The sequence below is a fragment of the Balaenoptera physalus genome (assembly GCF_965194825.1).
Source record: "Balaenoptera physalus genome assembly, chromosome: 16".
Classification (NCBI taxonomy): domain Eukaryota; kingdom Metazoa; phylum Chordata; class Mammalia; order Artiodactyla; family Balaenopteridae; genus Balaenoptera; species Balaenoptera physalus.
Genome location: NC_138898.1, coordinates 6212725 through 6231070, shown reverse-complemented (window position 1 = coordinate 6231070; position 18346 = coordinate 6212725). Strand labels below are relative to the sequence as shown.

General features: G+C 48.5%; 1 protein-coding gene across 1 annotated transcript in view; it reads left to right on the top strand.

Moving 5' to 3' along the window:
* Nucleotides 1–18346, top strand: part of TFAP2C (transcription factor AP-2 gamma) — a 34633-nt gene that overhangs the window by 10746 nt on the left and 5541 nt on the right. The gene's annotated exons all lie outside the window — the stretch shown is intronic.

Sequence of the window (18346 nt, the reverse complement as noted above, 5' to 3'; positions counted from 1 at the left end):
GAAACACTGTACTTATGGTGAAGTTGCCACCTCAAAATTTTGAGAATGGAAATGAGATGATTGTTGGTAAATCCTTGGGCAGATCCTCCTTGGGAGGACTTGGCATTCAGTCAAATGCAAGCAGTGGCGGTGTGGTAGGTGCTCTGAGTGTTTTCAATCAATCGAAATTCTCCATCTTTGGGAACGTGATTATGCACATCTATCCAAGGGATCCTAATCATTTTGTCTGCTGGGCAGATCAGAGGTTGGGTCTCTGTACTTGTGGAGCAGAAGAGACTGGTAGGGCTTGTGTACTTGCTGGATGTTTGCAAGGATCTTGGATGCACACCGACAGTCCTTGATTTCAAGTTGAAGTGGCCTGGCACATCCTCCAGGAAGTGATATGTTTATAGTTTGGCATGAGTGGCTGCGCTTCAACGTTGGATAAGGCTATTTCTTCAACTCCAGTCTCATAATCCTTAATTCATAACTCTCTACCAAATGGTCAGCAATTCCTGATTTAATGTTGGCATTGGATGTTGTTAAGTAATTTAAACTCTGCCAGCCTAATACTTTGCTCTTGGCAGCCTGTTCTTGGCCGCTGAACATTCCCATTAAGTTGGATTTATCTGGCTGATATGTCAGGATCACAACTGCTTTGCTTTAGAGCAGCAAAAAGGTCTCATATTGGCAGTTATTTCTCAGTCAAGACGTGAGACGTTGGGTGCTAAGAGGAAGTTATGGGGGCAAAGGGCCAAAGGAAAAAGGACTATTTTCTTATCGGTGTCTTCACTTGCTTTGGGACTAGAGTCTGGCTTTGAGGAGTTGTGCTGAATTGCAGTGCAGACAATGTTCTGGAATCAACCCAAAGTCAACCCAGGATTGGAGTGAGTCATAAGCAGGGCTTATGCCTGGCTCAGCGCTCAGCTCTCCTTTTTCCTCGCTCCCACTGGACACCGGAGGACAGCTACCGGGTTCCTGGGTCCAGTGCATGATAACAGGTTTTACTTCCCAACACTCTGAGCTGGTGCCATGGAGGACAACCAAGCACCCTCATGAGGTCGCTACCGAAACACCGGCTGTCTCGGCTTTCCCATCGGTGAGAGAAGGGTTTCCTGCCCTCTGAGCACTTCCACCTCCCAGGACCATCAGATCAATGGACTCTTGTTTTTCCCAGGGGCCAGCGTTTTTGTTTCAAGTCTTGTGTTGGTAGGAATTATATTCCTTTCTCCCTTCTCCCTTCACACTGTGCCGTTGTTGCCGGCTGGCTCTTTGACAGGTTGGGCTTGCTTTTTATGAAGACACAAGATGCTGCTGAAGTCTTTGCCCTCTGGGAGAAGAAATGAAGATGCTCCCTTTTTTCCCCTGGTTGCACCGAAGGAAAACCATTGTCTGAAGGCACGTGCGGTCTAACGTTTATTTATGAGAGGGACTCAGCAGGACTCTGCGTCTGTAAACTGGATACCTGCCCATCCTGGTACCTGGCACCTTGGAGGTGCTTGCCTGCCTCACAGACACTTCGAGGTTCTCTGGAAGGTCAGAGGGTGTTTTCAATAGCACTTGATGGTTGTCTTATCTCCCAAGTGCACACAGTTTTAAGTTGTGAGTTAGGAAAGGGACAGTTAGTCTGTTTCTCATTTGAAATGACTTCATAACAACCATCATTCTTTTCTCTTTGGGGGTCTAGTGTCAGGGTGAGGTCTGAGACCTGAAGTTCCTGTATTTGGATGTTAAAAAACAAAACAAGATAAGGTCATGGATGGGTGAGAGACAGAGAAACTCCTTCTAAGGCCCAGCAGTGGTGGGGATGCGGGAGCCCACTGCCTATTTCGCGGGGTAAGTGTTGGTTACCAGCTGTTGTGGATTCCTGTACAGGTTGCTGTGACTTCCGAGGACTTCGGGTACAGGTCCTCTTTGACTGGCGATCGGGTTAAATCCCAATAAATTCATCATAAGTTAAAAATAGCTTTAGGTCAAAAGCATATTTATTGTACATCAACTACACCTCAATTTTCTTTTTTCTTTTTTTTTGGCTATACTGCGCAGCTTGTGGAATCTTAGTTCCCGGGCCCTGGCAGTGAAAGCACTAAGTCCTAACCGCTAGACTACCAGGGAATTCCCTATACCTCAATTTTTAAAAAAATGTATTTAATTCACTTAACCTATCAAATGTTATAGCTTAGCCTCGCCCACCTTAAACCTGCTCAGAACACTTAAATTAGCCTACAGCTGGGCAAAATCATCTAACACAAAGCTTATTTTATAGTAAAGGGTTGACTAGCTCATGTAATTTGTTGACTACTCTACTGCAGGTGGAAACCAGAATGGTTGGGTCCGGAATGGTTGTGAGTGTATCTGTCACTGACCCTCATTGCCACTGCCCAGCATCACGAGAGGGTATGACTAGCCCAGGAAAGGGCAAAATTCAAATTTCGAAGTATGGTTTCTACTGAATGCATGTCATGTTTGCACCATTGTTAAGTTGAAACCTAAGTCAAACCATCATAAGTCAGGGGACCGTCTGTATTTCTCTAGTCTTTTCCTTTTCCCGGGGTGTGTTGGGGTAATGAAGTGGCAGTTTAGTTTGCCTTCCTTTACAGCAGGTGGAGAACCCAGGAAATAGCTGCCCTTGGCTGCAAGGGGAAGAACAGTCTGAGGTTCCTTTAAGCACGTTTTCCAGGTGTTTTCCAGGTGAGGGAGCTTTCTCTTATCCCTGGCATGGCAGTGACCGTCGGCCAATGCCTCTCTCTCTGTTTGAGCTCAGTGGGCGGTGAGGCTTTTCCCTTTAGTTGGAGATAAGAAAGGTTTGCTTTCGAAATTTCGATGCCCCATGCCGCAATGCACGAGTGTGCTCTTCCCAGGGGTAGCTGTTGCTTCTTGATGATCTGATCACTGTTGGCTTACCTTTCTCAGATCTCAGATACACTGAATTTCTCTTCCAGTTGACAGTCTTCATTTGCTTCTCTGAAATCTGCAGCCTACCAGGCTGGGAGGCTTGGTGACACTTGGAGCCATCAAAACCTGACCCCTTCCTGGTTTTGCCAGCCCAGGCTGGCATTATGCCCAAGGTCCACTCATGCATGGTGTATCGAGCCTTTGTCCGCTAGCAACACAGAACATAATCTTCTGCAGAAACAAACCTGACCTCATGATTTTTGAAAATTACTATTACATTGGAGTCCATAGTTTGATGGAATGCTCAGTCATTTTTCGCACCATCATAAACACTAATTTCCCTGCCTCTTTCGGATAACATCTCGATGCGGGAGATGGGCAGAAGAAAAGTGTGGAAACTGAGAAGAGTTGAAAGGCATAACTCCAGGGACCTCTTCGGGAAGAGCTTTGTTAAGAATGTTTACAAGGTCAAATCTCAGTGGGTTTGTTTTTTCTTTCTTCCGGTCGCCCCCTGAAGCTTCTTGGTTTTAGTTCCCAACCAGGGGTTGAACCCAGGCCCTCGGCCCTTTGCAGTGAGAGCGCAGAGTCCCAACCACTAGGCCACCAGGGAATTCCCTTGGTTTTTTTTGTTTTTGTTGTTTTTCTTTTTCATGACACATCGAGTGTTCCTTGAGGCTTCCCAACATTTTCCAAGGAAAGATCTTAGTCTTAAGGAATGATCCTCACAGGTGAGAGTATGGGAGTTGGATGGGTTGAAGAGGGTATCCTGGCATCTGGCCCTTACTGAGATTAGAAGGCCTTTGGGACTTCATGGGTGTTAGGGGTTGAACTGTATCTCCCCAAAAGGTATGTCCTAGTCCTAACCCCTATACCTCAGTTGTGACCTTATTTGGAAATAGGCTTCTAATTAAATTAAGATAAGGTCATGCTGGAGTCCAGTGGGCCTTAATCCCATATGACTTGTGTCCTTACAAAAAGAGAAGAAGCACAGACACACGAGGGGAGAAGGCCACGTGAGGTCAGAGGCAGAGATTGGAGGGATGCAGCCACGAGGGTTGCTGGCCACCTCCCGAAGATGGAAGAGGCAGGGAGGATTCTCCCCTACAGATTTCAGAGCGAGCGTGGCCCTGCTGACACCTTGACTTGGATGTCTACCCTCCAGATGTGTGAAACAATAAGTTTCAGCAGCTTTAAGTTGCCCAGTTTGTGGCACTTTGTTATGGCAGCTCTAGGAAATGAATCCAATTGTTAAGTTCTTTTCCCTTTGCTCTTTTCTTCCCATTGATCTTTCTGTGGGTTCTTTTCTAAACATGCGTATCATATCTGCACAAAGAATGAGGAAGCCACCTCCGTGGTCTAACCACTGGGCCAGGTCCAGTTAACATCATGGGGACTCCAGTGTTAAATGAAGCATCATTTTCCTGCTTGTACCTTCTTAACAGCTACGTTGATGCATGGTGCTGTTGCCTGGTGGCAACTGCATTAGGTGGTGACCTGATCTTTCATCTTCTTGGGGAGAAGTCACCCCAACATCCCTGTCCAAAGCAAATTCAAAACTGTGAGAGGTCCATTTCACTTCTTCCTTCTACTTGTTTCATTTCACTGGGTACCTCTGGGTATCCCAATATTGACCCCTGAGAGCAATGGCTGCTAAACTTGGCAGGTCATCAGAGGTTCTTGGAAGGATTAGATATTGAGGTCCTTCTGTTGCCTTTGACCTACTGAATCAGAAACTCTGGGCCTAGGGTCTAGGAATCTATTTTATTAAAAACAAACTTCTCTTGGCGATCTTGATGGTGAGCTGAGTTGAGGAACCACTGCCTTCCAGGATCTTGTAGCTCTAACGTTTTGTTGAGTCACATCCCTTCTGGATGCTGTGTCCTCAGCATCTTCTCCAGGTGATGTGCTCCGGCTCTTAGAATCTTAGATGCACACGGTGATCACGGAGCACTTGGGACACATTATGGTTCAACTGTCTGGCTTCTCCAGTGGACTCTAAGTGCGCGATGGCAGGCACCAGGTCCATCTTGCCCTCCAGAGTCTCACCACGCACTAACTAGCCCAATGCCCAGCACAGGGTATTTGTTCAATAAAATATGTTGAATCCTGGGGCCGAGCTGGGTGAGAGTGGGGTTTCTGCAAACAGCCCTTCCCTGGAGACACTTCATTGCTCAGGGCCACATAGGCATCCAGAATGACCCACCAGAAGGTGTTTCATCCTCTGTTCTCCTGAGCTAAGCCAGCACACATGGTGGGGGAGTGTTCTTCTTAGGGAAGATGTGTATTAGGATTGAGTAGGCAGTGCCTCTTTCTACCCGCTGCCCTTTATCAGGGTCTGAAATCTGTCTTGTTATGTTGGGGATTCTGACATCATTCTTGGATACTGGGAGTCGGCCTCTTCCTGTTCTCACTCTCAGCCAAGGTGGGGTCGATGTGAATCAACTGTCACTTTGGAATCAAAGAATCTGGTCCAGGTTTGAGACATGGCTGAGGTTGAGTGCTCTGTTCCCAAGGCAGATCGGCCTGGTTGGGGTCAGACTCAGCCACTTCCTGCTGTGTGGCCTTAGGCACGGTGCTTCACTTCTCTGAGCCTCCTTTGCCTCACCTCAAAACTGGAATCTTAGTTGCCCTCCCATGAGGATGTTGGGAAGATGAATGAGATGATGATGGGCCACAGGGTACAGCACCCTGCCTGGTGCCTGGTTAGTGCTTGGTAAACAGCAGCTGCTGGTATTATGAACTTTTCCCATGCCAAAAGAATTTGTAAACTGTCAGGAGAGCTCCTGTGCCTTAAATGACCCAGGAAACCTGCAACTGACATTTGGGCTAGGAGCTTGCCTAGCTCATACTTAGCTGCTAATACCCCGTGCACCACTGCTAGCCTCTGCCCTGGGTTTGGTGGCATCACCAGCATCTTTTCTACAATAGCTGCTGTTTCTGATGCACTGGGGTCGGCTCCAGCCTGCAGAGACCCCCTGTCCTCTGCCTCAAGCTTGATGACAAGTTGGAACCCATCATCTTACAGAAAACTCTTAGAACTTACATAACCTTTTACAAGACCAAATTGATACAGTTTGGTGAGGGATCCTACAGATGCTAAGGTTTTCAACTCTGGGACTTATCTCCTAAGCAGTCATTGATTCACTTCATCAATAAACACCCAGAAAGCACCTGTTTCAAGTCAGCCAGTCTTCTCGGTAGTGGAGTAGCAGACAAGCATCCAAGACAGATGAAGCCCCCCGAGCTTACTCCTCAGTAGGGGAGCCAGACGTGGATCCAACACATAAGTAAGGAGAGAAGTTTTGAGGACGCTAAGTGCCACGATGCAAATAAAACGGGGACTAGGGATAGAGAGGAGGTGCCGAAAGAGGTGGTGGGCAGTCCCTTAGCTGGGGTGGTCAGGGAAGGCTTCCTGAAAGAGGGGACATTTTAACTGAGCCTTGAATGATGGGAGTGGGCCAGCCACAGAGGCCCCAGGTGGAAAGGAGCTCAGGGATGGGGAGAAGGCCAGGGCAGCAGCATGGAGTAAGAGGAGGGGGAGGTGTGACAGGGAAGCAGGAGTCAACTCATGGGGCTTGGCAGCCGCATTAAGGGGTTTGAATTTAATTCCAATTGCAATTTGATTTGAAGCAAGGAAGAGACGGAATCTTAGCTTTTAAATAGACGATTCTGGGCTTCCCTGGTGGCGCAGTGGTTGAGAATCCGCCTGCCAATGCAGGGGACACGGGTTCGAGCCCTGGTCCGGGAAGATCCCACATGCCGCGGAGCAGTTAAGCCCGTGCGCCACAACTACTGAGCCTGCGTGCCACAACTAATGAAGCCCACGTGCCTAGAGCCCGTGCACCGCAACAGAGTAGCCCCCGCTCGCAGCAACTAGAGAAAGCCCGCGCGCAGCAACGAAGACCCAACGCAGCCAAAAATAAATAAATAAATAAATAAATTTATTAAAAAAAAAATTTTTTTTTTACCTGTTTCCTAACTTTGGAATCAGCACAGTTTCTCACCTGAAGCAATTTTCTGGAGCACAGGTGAGGGACGGTAGGAGCTGCCCCTCCACCCGCATTCCCCATTTCTTTTTCTCTTTGGCCAGGAATACTGATTTTCTGTGAGCGGAGACTTTGATTGTTCCCCCACTAACATCCATGCATATTCTTTTTCTCACAAGACAGAAGAAATTCAGTGGTGGCAGGCACCAACCATTTAAGAAAATCTTCAGAAAGACAGAATTTTCTCAACTGTTCCCTTTTAATTGTTGTTTTCCCTATCCATTGTTGCTTACTCGTTCTAGCTGATGACAGAATGAATTTAGGTGTCACAATTTCATTTTTATTGTTGACAAAAGTAATACACATCACATGCCGCTACACACTTAGAATATCCTTGGGAGGACAGATGAGGGCCCACGAAGAGGCTGCCCTGGGCGGGGGGCTTGGAGGCTGAGGCCAGGGCTAAGGGTCTGGGGTGGCCAGGAGATGGACCTTCCACTCTATGTCATTTTGTCCAGCTTGAATGTTTTAACTTGAATGTGGTGAAAACCAACAAAACCTGCTTGCAAACCTAAAAAATAAAATAAAATAAAATAAAAACCCTAGGTTTAGTAAAAACACTGAAAAAATAACATCTGGGGAATTCCCTGGCTGTCCAGTGGTTAGGACTCCACACTTTCAGTGCTGAGGGCCCAGGTTCGATCCCTGTTCAGGGAACCACGATCCTGCAAGCTGTGCAAGTGCAGCCAAAAGAAAAAAAAAAAAGGAAAAAAAAAAGAAAATGCAGAATAACCATTTAAAAATAAATAAATAAATAAATTAATTAATTAAATCTGATGCTTACTGTAACACAAAGAACCTACAGAAAACACACCTGCACCGTGTTATTTAATTCCCTAATAACCCTATTTTAGCCCATTTTGCAGATGAGGCACCAGAGGCTCAGACAAAGGTAAGGAAGTTGCTGAAGTTCTTATAGCCAGTAAGCCGCAGAGCCGGCTTCCAGAGCAGGCCTGGCTGTGTCTGGGGGTGGCGCTTCTGACCCAGTGCTGTCCTGTCCCCAGATGGTAAGATATTACATTATTGAGCACTCAGTATGTGCCAGCCACTGTTTTAGGCCCTTTTCATATTAAACTAATTTACTCTTCCCGACAACTGTAGGACGTACGTATTACAGCCCCCATTTTACAGATGGGGAAACTGAGGCTCCGAGCCGTGAGTTGCCTGCGGGAGGTTCCTCACTTGGTGGACGGGCAGCCCAGACTGCCAGTTAAGCCAGTTAAGGTATTCTCCCATCCATCCAACCATCCATCCATCCAACCACCCATCCTTCCATCCATCCACCATGCTAGTCCCTGGGTATATAAAGTGAACTAAAGCTGCCCTGGACCCTGCCTTGTGGAGCCCACAGTTCCAGACATCAGTCCAACCATCACAGGCACATGTAACTTCCAACTTGGAGTCCTCTGCGTGGTGAAAGGATGGGGATCCAGCGGAAATGTCGCTGCCTCAGTAGCTTTCATAATAGAAAAAAAAATTTTTTTTATTTAATTAATTAATTAATTTCTGGCTGCGTTGGGTCTTTGTTGCTGCGCGCGGGCTTTCTCTAGTTGCGGCAAGCGGGGGGCTACTCTCTGTTGTGGTGAGCGGGCGTCTCATTGCGGTGGCTTCTCTTGTTGCGGAGCATGGCCTCTAGGCGCGGGCTTCAGTAGTTGTGGCACGCAGGGTCGGTAGTTGTGGCTCGCGGGCTCTAGAGCGTAGGCTCAGTAGTTGTGGCGCAAGGGCTTAGCTGCTCCGCGGCATGTGGGATCTTCCCGGACCAGGGCTCGAACCTGTGTCTCCTGCATTGGCAGGCGGATTCTTAACCACTGCGCCACCAGGGAAGCCCCTTCAGCAAATATTTATTGAGTCCCTATGATGGCGGGAGGAGTGGGAAGCAAGCGTTGGGCTGGGGCTACAACAGCACATCAAATAGAGACAAGCTCTCTGCTCTTACGATTGGACGTCCACCAGAGCTCCAAGACGGGCCAGCCACGGGGGCCCTTATTACTATGACTATGATTACTATTATTATTATAAACTGGGGCCCACAGGAGGAAATGCAAATGGTGTACAGAGGTGAGTGCATTTCCCTCCCACCCCTGTCTCCCTGGCTGGAAACAAATCTCATTACCAATTAGGTGTGCATAAGGAGATATTTTAGGCACATACACACAATTACATGTATTTCTTTTTTAACCCAAATGGTGGCATTTTGTACACACAGTCTGGTACCTCGCTCTTTTCACTTAGTTTATCACGTTGAGGGTTCCTTACCAGTTCATATAGAGCTGCCTTGTTTTGCAAGATGTCCTTTTGTGGGTGATGATCAGATAATTCATCCTGTTCTGATGGGGTTTAGGACGTTTCCAGTCTCCAGTGGATATAAGCAAGGCAGCGGCGAGTACACCTGTTCACAGGCCGTTTCACATGGGTATTTATTTGCAGATTTCCGGAACCAGAGTTTTGTCCCTGCAGTCTACATGAACAGGCCTGCTGGGGTTGGGGACGGTGCTTTACGTGGAGTGTTCAAGGAGTCTCACTGAGGAGGTGACACTGGGTATAGGGCTGGAAGGGATCATGTAAAGCTCCCAGGACTGGGTCTCAGCAACACTTACTGAGATGTGAGAAGACTCAATATTACCGCTTTTGTGCAAGTAAGACCCAGAAAGTCAGTCACAGGGAAGGAAAACCCGTGGAAGCTGCCCTCGGCTTCTTTTAGCTGGGACCCTAGACGCTAAAGCAGGGCCCCCTGCGGCCGACCCTTCCCTGGAGGTGGCCGGTCTTGGAGCTCCGGTGGATGTCCAGCTCAGGATGAATTTCATACTGGTTCTGAATCCTGACACATCCAGATGCCCTGTCACCCTAGAACGAGGAATCAGAGGAATGGGCACACTGAGGGGGGCTGGCCTTGTCTTGCTCAGAATTAAAAATTCCTCAAGCTTACAATGCAGAGAAGGTGGAGGTGGGGTGAGCCCAAGGGTGGGGCTCATTAGAACTTTATTGACTGTCAACAGTGGAAGGAACCTTAGAGGTCATTGGCTAAACTACTGATTTGGAAAAACAAAATTTGTTTAAATGGTAAATTCCTTTTATGCCCTTGAAGTGGTTATTTGAAAGAATTACAATAATAACAAGTATTGTTTACTTATCACTTATTATGCACCAGGGTCTAGGCCAAATGCTTTACATCCATTACTTCTTTTCAATCTTCCAAATAACCCTCCAGGGAGATACTATCCTTATCTGTGCAGTAAGTGAGGCTGAGGGTGGTGGCCTCGAGTCCCCTGGCTGAGATGGGGTCCCGGCTGCCTCCCTCTGACTCTGGGAAATGGGATTGGAAATTCCCAGGTCTTGTTTTTCCAACCTCCTGTTTACAGTTGACAGAAGCGAGAACCAGCCAGGAGGATTCATTGTGTGACCAAGAGACAAAGTTAAGAGAAAGTTAAAGATCCTGGAAGTACAATTCCTGGCCCAAGAGACTGTACACATCTCTATGGTTTTGATGATCCCGCCTGCCATATTGGCCCTCAGAGAGAATGATCCAAGAAACATCCACCAGCACGATACAAGGGCTGGGTCTCCAGTTGTTTGCCAAATTGGAGTTCTGTATTCTTAATTTTTCTAGTCTGATGGGTAGAAAAATACCCCATGATTACAATGAATGCATTTTAAAGAAACCTACCAAATGTTGGTGGGCCACACTCACCCTCCTCCTCCCCAATGATCTACAACGTGGAGCTTCAGGTTCTGGTTTACCTCTATTTTATTTTTAATATAAATTTATTCATTTGTTCATCTTTGAACTCAATAGTGCTGTGTGCCAGGCACTGTTCTAGGTGCTGGGGACACTTCAGAAAATCTCCCTTAGATCCGTCAGACGGAATACAGCCCCGCCTACATCTGGATTCCATACTTCTAGTCTCCAGAAAGGTTAAATTCTGTTGTGGCTTCTATCTATGCTTAAAAGTCGATCAGAGTTGGGATGTATTTTGAAGTTAGAACCAAGAGGATTTGCTGATGGGTGGGATGTGATGTGGAAGAGAACTCGAGGAGTCCAGGCTGGTCCAAGGTTTTTGTTCTCAGTGTCTGGAAGGATGACGGGAAATCAGGAGCAGGTTTAGGAAAGAAGATCACAGGTTCCTCTTTGGAGAGACTGAGTCTAAAGTGACTATGAGACATCCAAGTAGAGGCCATCATGCATAAGTTCCCACCTGCCCTTTATTTTGATTATTTTTTTTGCTTGAGGATATTTCTTGTAGATCTTTACAAGGCGATACGTAAAGAAGTGCCTCGCTCTTTTTTGTAGCTGTATAGTATTCCGTTGTATGGATGAACCGTTTATTCTATCGTATGGAGGGACCAGAACTGGGCATGTTTTCAAGTGATTAGATGAATGAAATTACATATGATGGTTTGTTCTTCCATGACAGACATGTTTTTGAGTGTTTACTGTGTGCTTGTGCCTGTGAGGAATCTGACAGCAGTAACTTCACCAGGGAGGTCATCTGATGCAGTGGGGGAGGGGCTGCAGTTTCCGATCCACACTCTGTGAAATGGGTTGTTCTGTTATCTGAAGAAATAACCGACACGAAGCCCTCAAAACAGTATTTTGATGCAGGCACCCAACATGTGATATCACTGGCTACCATTTCTTATATAAGCATGTCCCAGAAGCCTGAGAGGCACAGGGTGTTTTGTAAATACGAGTCCCATCTTCCTTGAAAAATCACTTAGGTGGTCCGACGGCTCCATTTTGGAGATCCACAGCCCTCTTTAATGCACCAAAGGCTCTGATAAATCCTGCAGTAAAGAAACTTCTGTTTAACCCGCTGTTGTGAGAAATGCTGGCTTTGGTTGACACATCAGAGATCAGACAAATATAAAAAAACAGGTTTGCGTCAACTTTTCAATGAGTGATGCCTCTCTTAGGTGTAACCTCTTGTCTTGTTCTTTTGACTCTGAAGGTTTTCCTCCATTTTGTCCTTGAAGACAGTGCAATAGTCTCCCCCTGATCACCACACACGATCTCTGGGGGAGGCCCCAGCCGTCCACTGTCAGGCCTCGATTCACCCCATGAGGCACCAGGGTACAGTATGCAAATTAAATAGCACCCAGTATGTGACTTAAGTAGCACCCCACCAAGAGAGCTCCCTCCCATGGAAAACCGGACCTACCCTGGGTCTTTCATGAGAACATTTTTACCCTGGGGCTGCCCGAGGTTTAGCTTCCGGAGTTACAGTATAAACGTGAATGGCTTTAAAAACCTCAACGCAACTTCTTGGGTGATGGAAATGTTTTAAAACTGGATAGTGGCAATGAGGATGTGACTCCAAAAGGTCCTGAAAGCCACAGCACTGGGTACGTGCAGTGGGTGACTTTGGTGGTATGGAAGTTATACCTTTATAAAGTTGTTTTTAATAAAGAAGGCAAAAAGAGAAGGACCCAACAATCTCTACTCCTGAGTCTGCAGAAGGGGTCGTGCTTCCTCTGCAAATTATTACACACGGGGTTTTCACAGGGCAGAACGTGTGCCGTGCCATAGGTGGGCTGGAGAGGGCGTTCTGGATTTTCTCCTGCAAATGGACAAATTCATGGTTTAGGTGGTGGGAGCTTCTGCCCACGTAGAGCTGACCAGATCAAATGTCCACCCCCAAAGAGCATCATCGCCTCGCAGCCAGAAGCACTTTGGCCAGCTGCTTGCGCTGTGATTTGTGGTTGGCTTTGCTGGGTGGTGGTTTCTGAGGAAGGACAATTACACCGATGGAGCCTTTCAGGAAATGGTCCCTGAAGAGAGGTAAGAAGACCTTAATTATGGCCCTGGCTGTCAATTAGAATGAGATCTCAAGTTTATGAATCCAAGAAAGTCTCACCAGACTTCTGCTGCTCCTTGGCTTTTAGCTCCAGAACATGCACAAGGGAAGGTGGGTTCTAGAATTTACGGTATCAGCTCCCAACTTTGTCTGTAGTTTCTTTTGAAATCATTTAGCAGCTTTTCCTTAAAGAATTTCTGACTGTGATGTAGGAAAAGAGTTTCCAGTTTATGTTCTCTTAAAGGGACTCAAATTCCTCCCTTCCTTTCTTCCTCTTATGAACACACTTTTAAGTTTCTAGACACCTACTAAGCGCCAGGCCCAGTGTGGGCACAGGGATGCACCCTGGAAGCCAGACACGCTCTTTCTCACCTCCGTGGAGTTTCTAGCCCAGTGAGGATGTGTAGTCCACACCAGCCCCTGCCCTCCCTCTGCCCTTTGCCCTGTGACCTGTGACAAGGGGCGGACCCTGCCCTACTCATGGCAAAGCACTCAGACTGTCCTGCCTGACCCTGGAATTTTGAAATCACTTTTTAGTAAGTCTCTATGGACCCCACTCTATCGTTTCTGCATTTATAAGGTATTAATTGAGCACCTACTACGTGCCAGCTCATTTATAGCATAAGCTGATGAATCAGATAAACCTGGTCTCTGCCACAGAGGTGACGGTCTAGCGATGACAGCTGTCACCGGTGGGTGCCCTTTGCCCCCATGGGATCCTCCCAGTGACTCATCTCGGGGGTGGGCACCCTCTCGTTTCCAGTTCACAGATGCCATCATCAAGCGGTGGGTGGGAGCCGGGGCCCCACCAGCCCAGCCTCCTGTCGCTTCCATCCGGATGCTGACCGCCGACTCTGAAGTAATTCCTGAACCTCAGCAGCTGAGGCCGAGGGTGATCTGTGTGGACGCCACCCTCCAACCCCCACTCAGAAAAGCTGGAGAATCCTCCTGCATTTCAAGGTCATTTCCATAAGAAGTGAAAATCCGATCTGAGCTGGCCCTGCCTAGTGATTTACAATTCCCCAAACAGGGCGGCCCCACCTAGTCTTGTTGTCTCCCTTCTGATCCACTCAACCCTCTACCCCCGCCCCACGCCCCACCTCAGTTCCTGTTTATTGCTATGGACTTGTGACAGCGGAGGGCCTCAAACAACAGAGAAATGTAATTGAAAAAAAAAAAGTTAAGGAAATTATGATAGCGTCTAAAAGTTCACATTGAACAAATAGACTTTTTTTTTAGACAGACAAATGCAATGTAATGTACTTGTATCGTTCAGAAATGGATTGACTAAAAAAGCAGAGCTGTTAAGAGAAGGGATCTGGAATCAGGATCAGCCTGGACCCAATGCCTGCTTCTGTCACATCATGGCTGTGCCACTTTGGGTAAGTAAATGAGCTGCCAGCCTCAGTTTCCCTGTCGGTCCCATGGAGAGTTGGTGAGGGTTCCTGAGGCAAAGCAGGTCCAGTGCTGTGAGCGGTGCCTGCCCCGTAAAGGGGCTCTGTCTGTGGGTTTTATCTGAGGCAGTGCCGGTGGGCAGCCCCACGTGGGACCCAGTGTGCAGCCGTGGATGGCGCTTCCTGTGTGTGCACCTCGGTGTCAGCAGGGATGCTCGCACTTGGAGGGGGTCCAGACTCAGGGTTTGAGGCTGGTGGTGAAAGTACAGCCTCATGGGGTCAGGGGGTGCGTGGAGGGGGTGCCTGCTCTGCTGTCCTCCTTGGAGAAGCCTTCTAGGACCCTTCCAGGTGCGCTTGACCAGTCATGACTTTGCCCCGGCTGAAATAGAGGTACCAGCAGGACACTTTGCAACGGAATTGATTGCATTCTCACCCTGGCGATGGGATAGTGAGGTCCAGGGGGTCAGAGGCCACATTTTATCCATCTTTGTGCTGCTCCAGTCCAGCCCAGTGCCCAGCAGGCACAGTGATTGGATAGCAATGCTGGGGTCAGACTGCCTGGGTTTGAGTTTCAACTCCTCTACTTACCAGCTGTGTGCTCCTGGGCAAGTTACTTAACCTCTCTGTGCCCCATTTCCTCATTGGGAATAATAGTAATAGTAGTCCTCGAATTAAAGGATGATTTTGAGGAGTAATGAAGGTCGCGCATGTACCTTCCACTCTGCGTGGCACGCAGTAGGCATTCATTTCCTTCATGGACCCATTCAGCACATGCTCATTCTCTGCCATGTATACACCAGGTCTTCTTCTAAGTGATGGGAGTCAACAGAGAATAGACAGACAAAGATCCCTTCCCCTCCCAGAACTTCTATTCTAGCTGGGCTGCGAACAAATAAACAAATGAAATAGATAGTATGTTAGATAACGATGAATGCAATGGAGAAAAACAAAATGAGAAAGAGGAGGCCACCCTCAGTGAGGGGGTGATGTTATGACTATGATTAATCTGTAATGAGCAGGTATTCTATATGAGACAGGGAAGCAGTGAATCTGGGCTCATTTCTATGTTTCAGTGAAGTGGCATAAGGTAGGGGAGTGGGAAGTACGGGGTAAATTAAGGGAATATTTTCTCCAAATGACCTAATAAAGTTGCTTTTCCTCCAGAGATGTAAGAGGAAGCCTCAAGCTCCCACACACTTTGGGCTGCTCCGGGAAGGTGGAAGTGATAGATGATTCGGCACCCACCCTGGTGGACCCTAGAGTTCTGCTCTTACAGCTGGATTTGCCTCTTGGGGAGAGCGTTGGACCCCCAGAGGGTGGGTCTGGCCAAGGTCAAAGCTTATGCAGAATCCTCATGATAGATGCCACTGAGACTGCGTCATTTGATGATTTCTTGTCATTCTTCTATGGACTTGGTTTAAAAATGCGCTTATTTTATGAATGCTCTCTCCTCCACTGCTTATGGGGAAGACACATTGCAGAATGAACTATCAGATCAGTAGAAAATGTTCTGCTCATCTTGGTTCCACTGGGTCTAGCATATGGGCAAAGCAGCTACTGTATGCTAACTACCATTAGATGCTTAGCACTTCATTCATTCATTCATCCATTCAGTAGACTTTTGTCTGCTGTCATGTACCCAGCATTATTTAGGCAAACCCCTATGATCCAGGAGTCAACAGACAGTAAACAAGTAAATGGTCAAATACAATGAAAGCACAGCCCATCTAGAGTTCTATGAAGGAAAGAGAGAATGATGGTGGACGTTGGGCAGTGTAGACCAGGTGGAGGTGCCATTTGAGTTGACACTTGAAGGATGAGAAAGAGCTGCCATGGGAGGATGTGGGAAGAGCGTCTGGCAGAGGGAACAGCGTTTGCAAAAGTGCTGAGATGGGAACAAACCCTGGCATGAGTGAGAAGTTTAGGGAAAGCCAAGGTGGCTGGGCTGGTGGCACAAGGGAGCCAGTGGTGGGGACCAGGCTAGGCAATGAGCAGGGCTTCATCAGGCAGCACCTTGCAGCCCGAGGTACGAGATTTGGAGTTAATTCTGAGAGCACTGGGTAGCTTCTGGAGGGTTATGTTTTCAGATCACTACTCTTGGGCAGAGGATGTACAGGAAGGGGGTCGGGAGATCAGGGAGGAGGCCCTTCGGTGCTTCCGTGAGAGGAGCAAGGATGGGGCTGGGGGTGCTGGGGGTGGACACAGTGGGTTGAATGGTGGCCCCCACAAAGAAATGTCTACGTCCTAATACCTGTACCTTGTGATTGTGACCTTATTTGGAAAAAGTCTTTGCAGATGTAATTAAGTTAGAGATCTCTAGATGAGATCATCCTGCTTAACCAGATGGGCTCTAAATCCAATGACATGTGTCCTTATAAGGGACAGAAGAGGAGAAGACACAGACACATGAAGAGGAGGAGGTCCTGTGGCCATGGAGACGGAGATTGGGGTGATGCAGCCACAAGCCAAGAACACCTGGATCCACCAGAAGCTGCAAGTGGCACGGAGGGATCCTCCCCTAGAGCCGTCAGAGGGAGCATAGCCCTGCCGACACCTCGATCTCAGACTTCTGGGCTCCAAAACGTCCGTTGTGTTAAGCTGCCCAGTTTATGTTAATTTCCTGAGCCGCCCCCGGAAACCAATATGGTGTGAAAATGGTAGAAGTGACAGGATAACAGTTACATTGTCTCAAAGTACCTTCTCACAGGGGGAACATAACTTGATGGTAGAGATGCCCGGCCGATACCACTTTGACCGAGGGACCAAAGTTAACCTCGCCCGTAATGTCACCTTACCCAAGGAGGGTCCTCCGGCCCCGTGTTGCTGGAGCCACTAGAATGAGACCGAGTTCAGTTCCGAAGCCAAGCAAAGTTTTGTTCTTTGACGAAAGAATGGAGAGGACTGAACCCACGCTCTGGAGCACACGCTAGACCCGACCCAGGCCGTGGGCGGGGCTGCTTCCTAGGGATCCGGGCCGCGCGGCGGGGAGGGGGCGGGGCTTCTGCGCACGGCCCGCCGCCGCCCGGAACTGAGGGTCCTGAGCAGCGCCTCTGCGCACGGCCCGCCGCCGGCCGGAACTGAGGCTCCCGAGCAGCGCTTCTGCGCACGGCCCGCCGCCGCCCGGAACTGAGGCTCTTGAGCAGCGCTTCTGCGCACGGCCCGCCGCCGCCCGTAACTGAGGCTCCTGAGCAGCGCTTCTGCGCACGGCCTGCAGAGCTGAGCGGCCGGGCGCCGGCGCAGCCGTCGGGCGCAAGGAACTCTGGTCTGAAGGGCCAGGCGCCGGGCCTCTGCGTGCCGCACCGGGTGAGCCAGTGACAGCGGACGAAGCAGAAAGGAGAAAAAAAGGTTAGACTTGACTTTTATTACCCAGATTTTAGTTTTATTTCCTGGGACTTGTTAATGGGCTTTGCTGGTGACAGTGACAGACTGATGTCTGGCACTGCCTCCCGGAGGGATGGGACAGGACGGGATAGGCGCCCGCCCCTTCCCGGGCGCCCGTCTGGGGCCGAGGTCAGGCCCAGGCCAGACGCCCAAAGTTCACTGTCAGTAACGGAGGTGCAGAGAGGAGTGGCCTTGAAGCTTGTGGTGCAGGGGCTGCCTTGCGTGTGCTCCGACCGAGCGCTTCCTAACTACCTTGCCAGTGTGCCACAAGTGACGAAAACAGACCCAGAGCACGACCGCCAGTTTCCAGGCTCACACAGCCAGTAGGAGGCAGAGCTGCGTGTCTCACCAAGTGGGGATTTGGCCCTAAAACCTGTGCTGCTTGGCCTAAAACCTGCGCTGGGCCCTTTGGAAGGAGGACTTCTCAAAGAGCTTTTCCTTCTTGAAGCTGCATTAGGGCTGTTAGGATAGGAAGGTATTACGTGCAGCTGGGAGTGAATCCGCTAGAGATTTCTCTTCAGAAACTGGAGATGGGGCCGCAGGGGAGCATCCGATGGTTAGATGACGTAAGAAAAAAATAATAGTAAATTTAAGCACTAGAGCAATAATGAAAAGGGCTCTCCTTCCAATCGTAGGATGCTTACTTGATGCCGGGAACTCTGCCACGTAGTTTTGACACATTCCCTTTGTGTTTTTAATATTTCAATCACTTTCAGCATTTAAGCTACATCCAACTCCCACCAGAAGTAATGTTTCCCCTGCGGGTGAGAAGAACACTCCAGGTCATGTGTAGCTGCTCTGTTCATATTAATAATGTCCATGAGATGCCAGCTTAGGTGTGCTAGGAATATATATACAC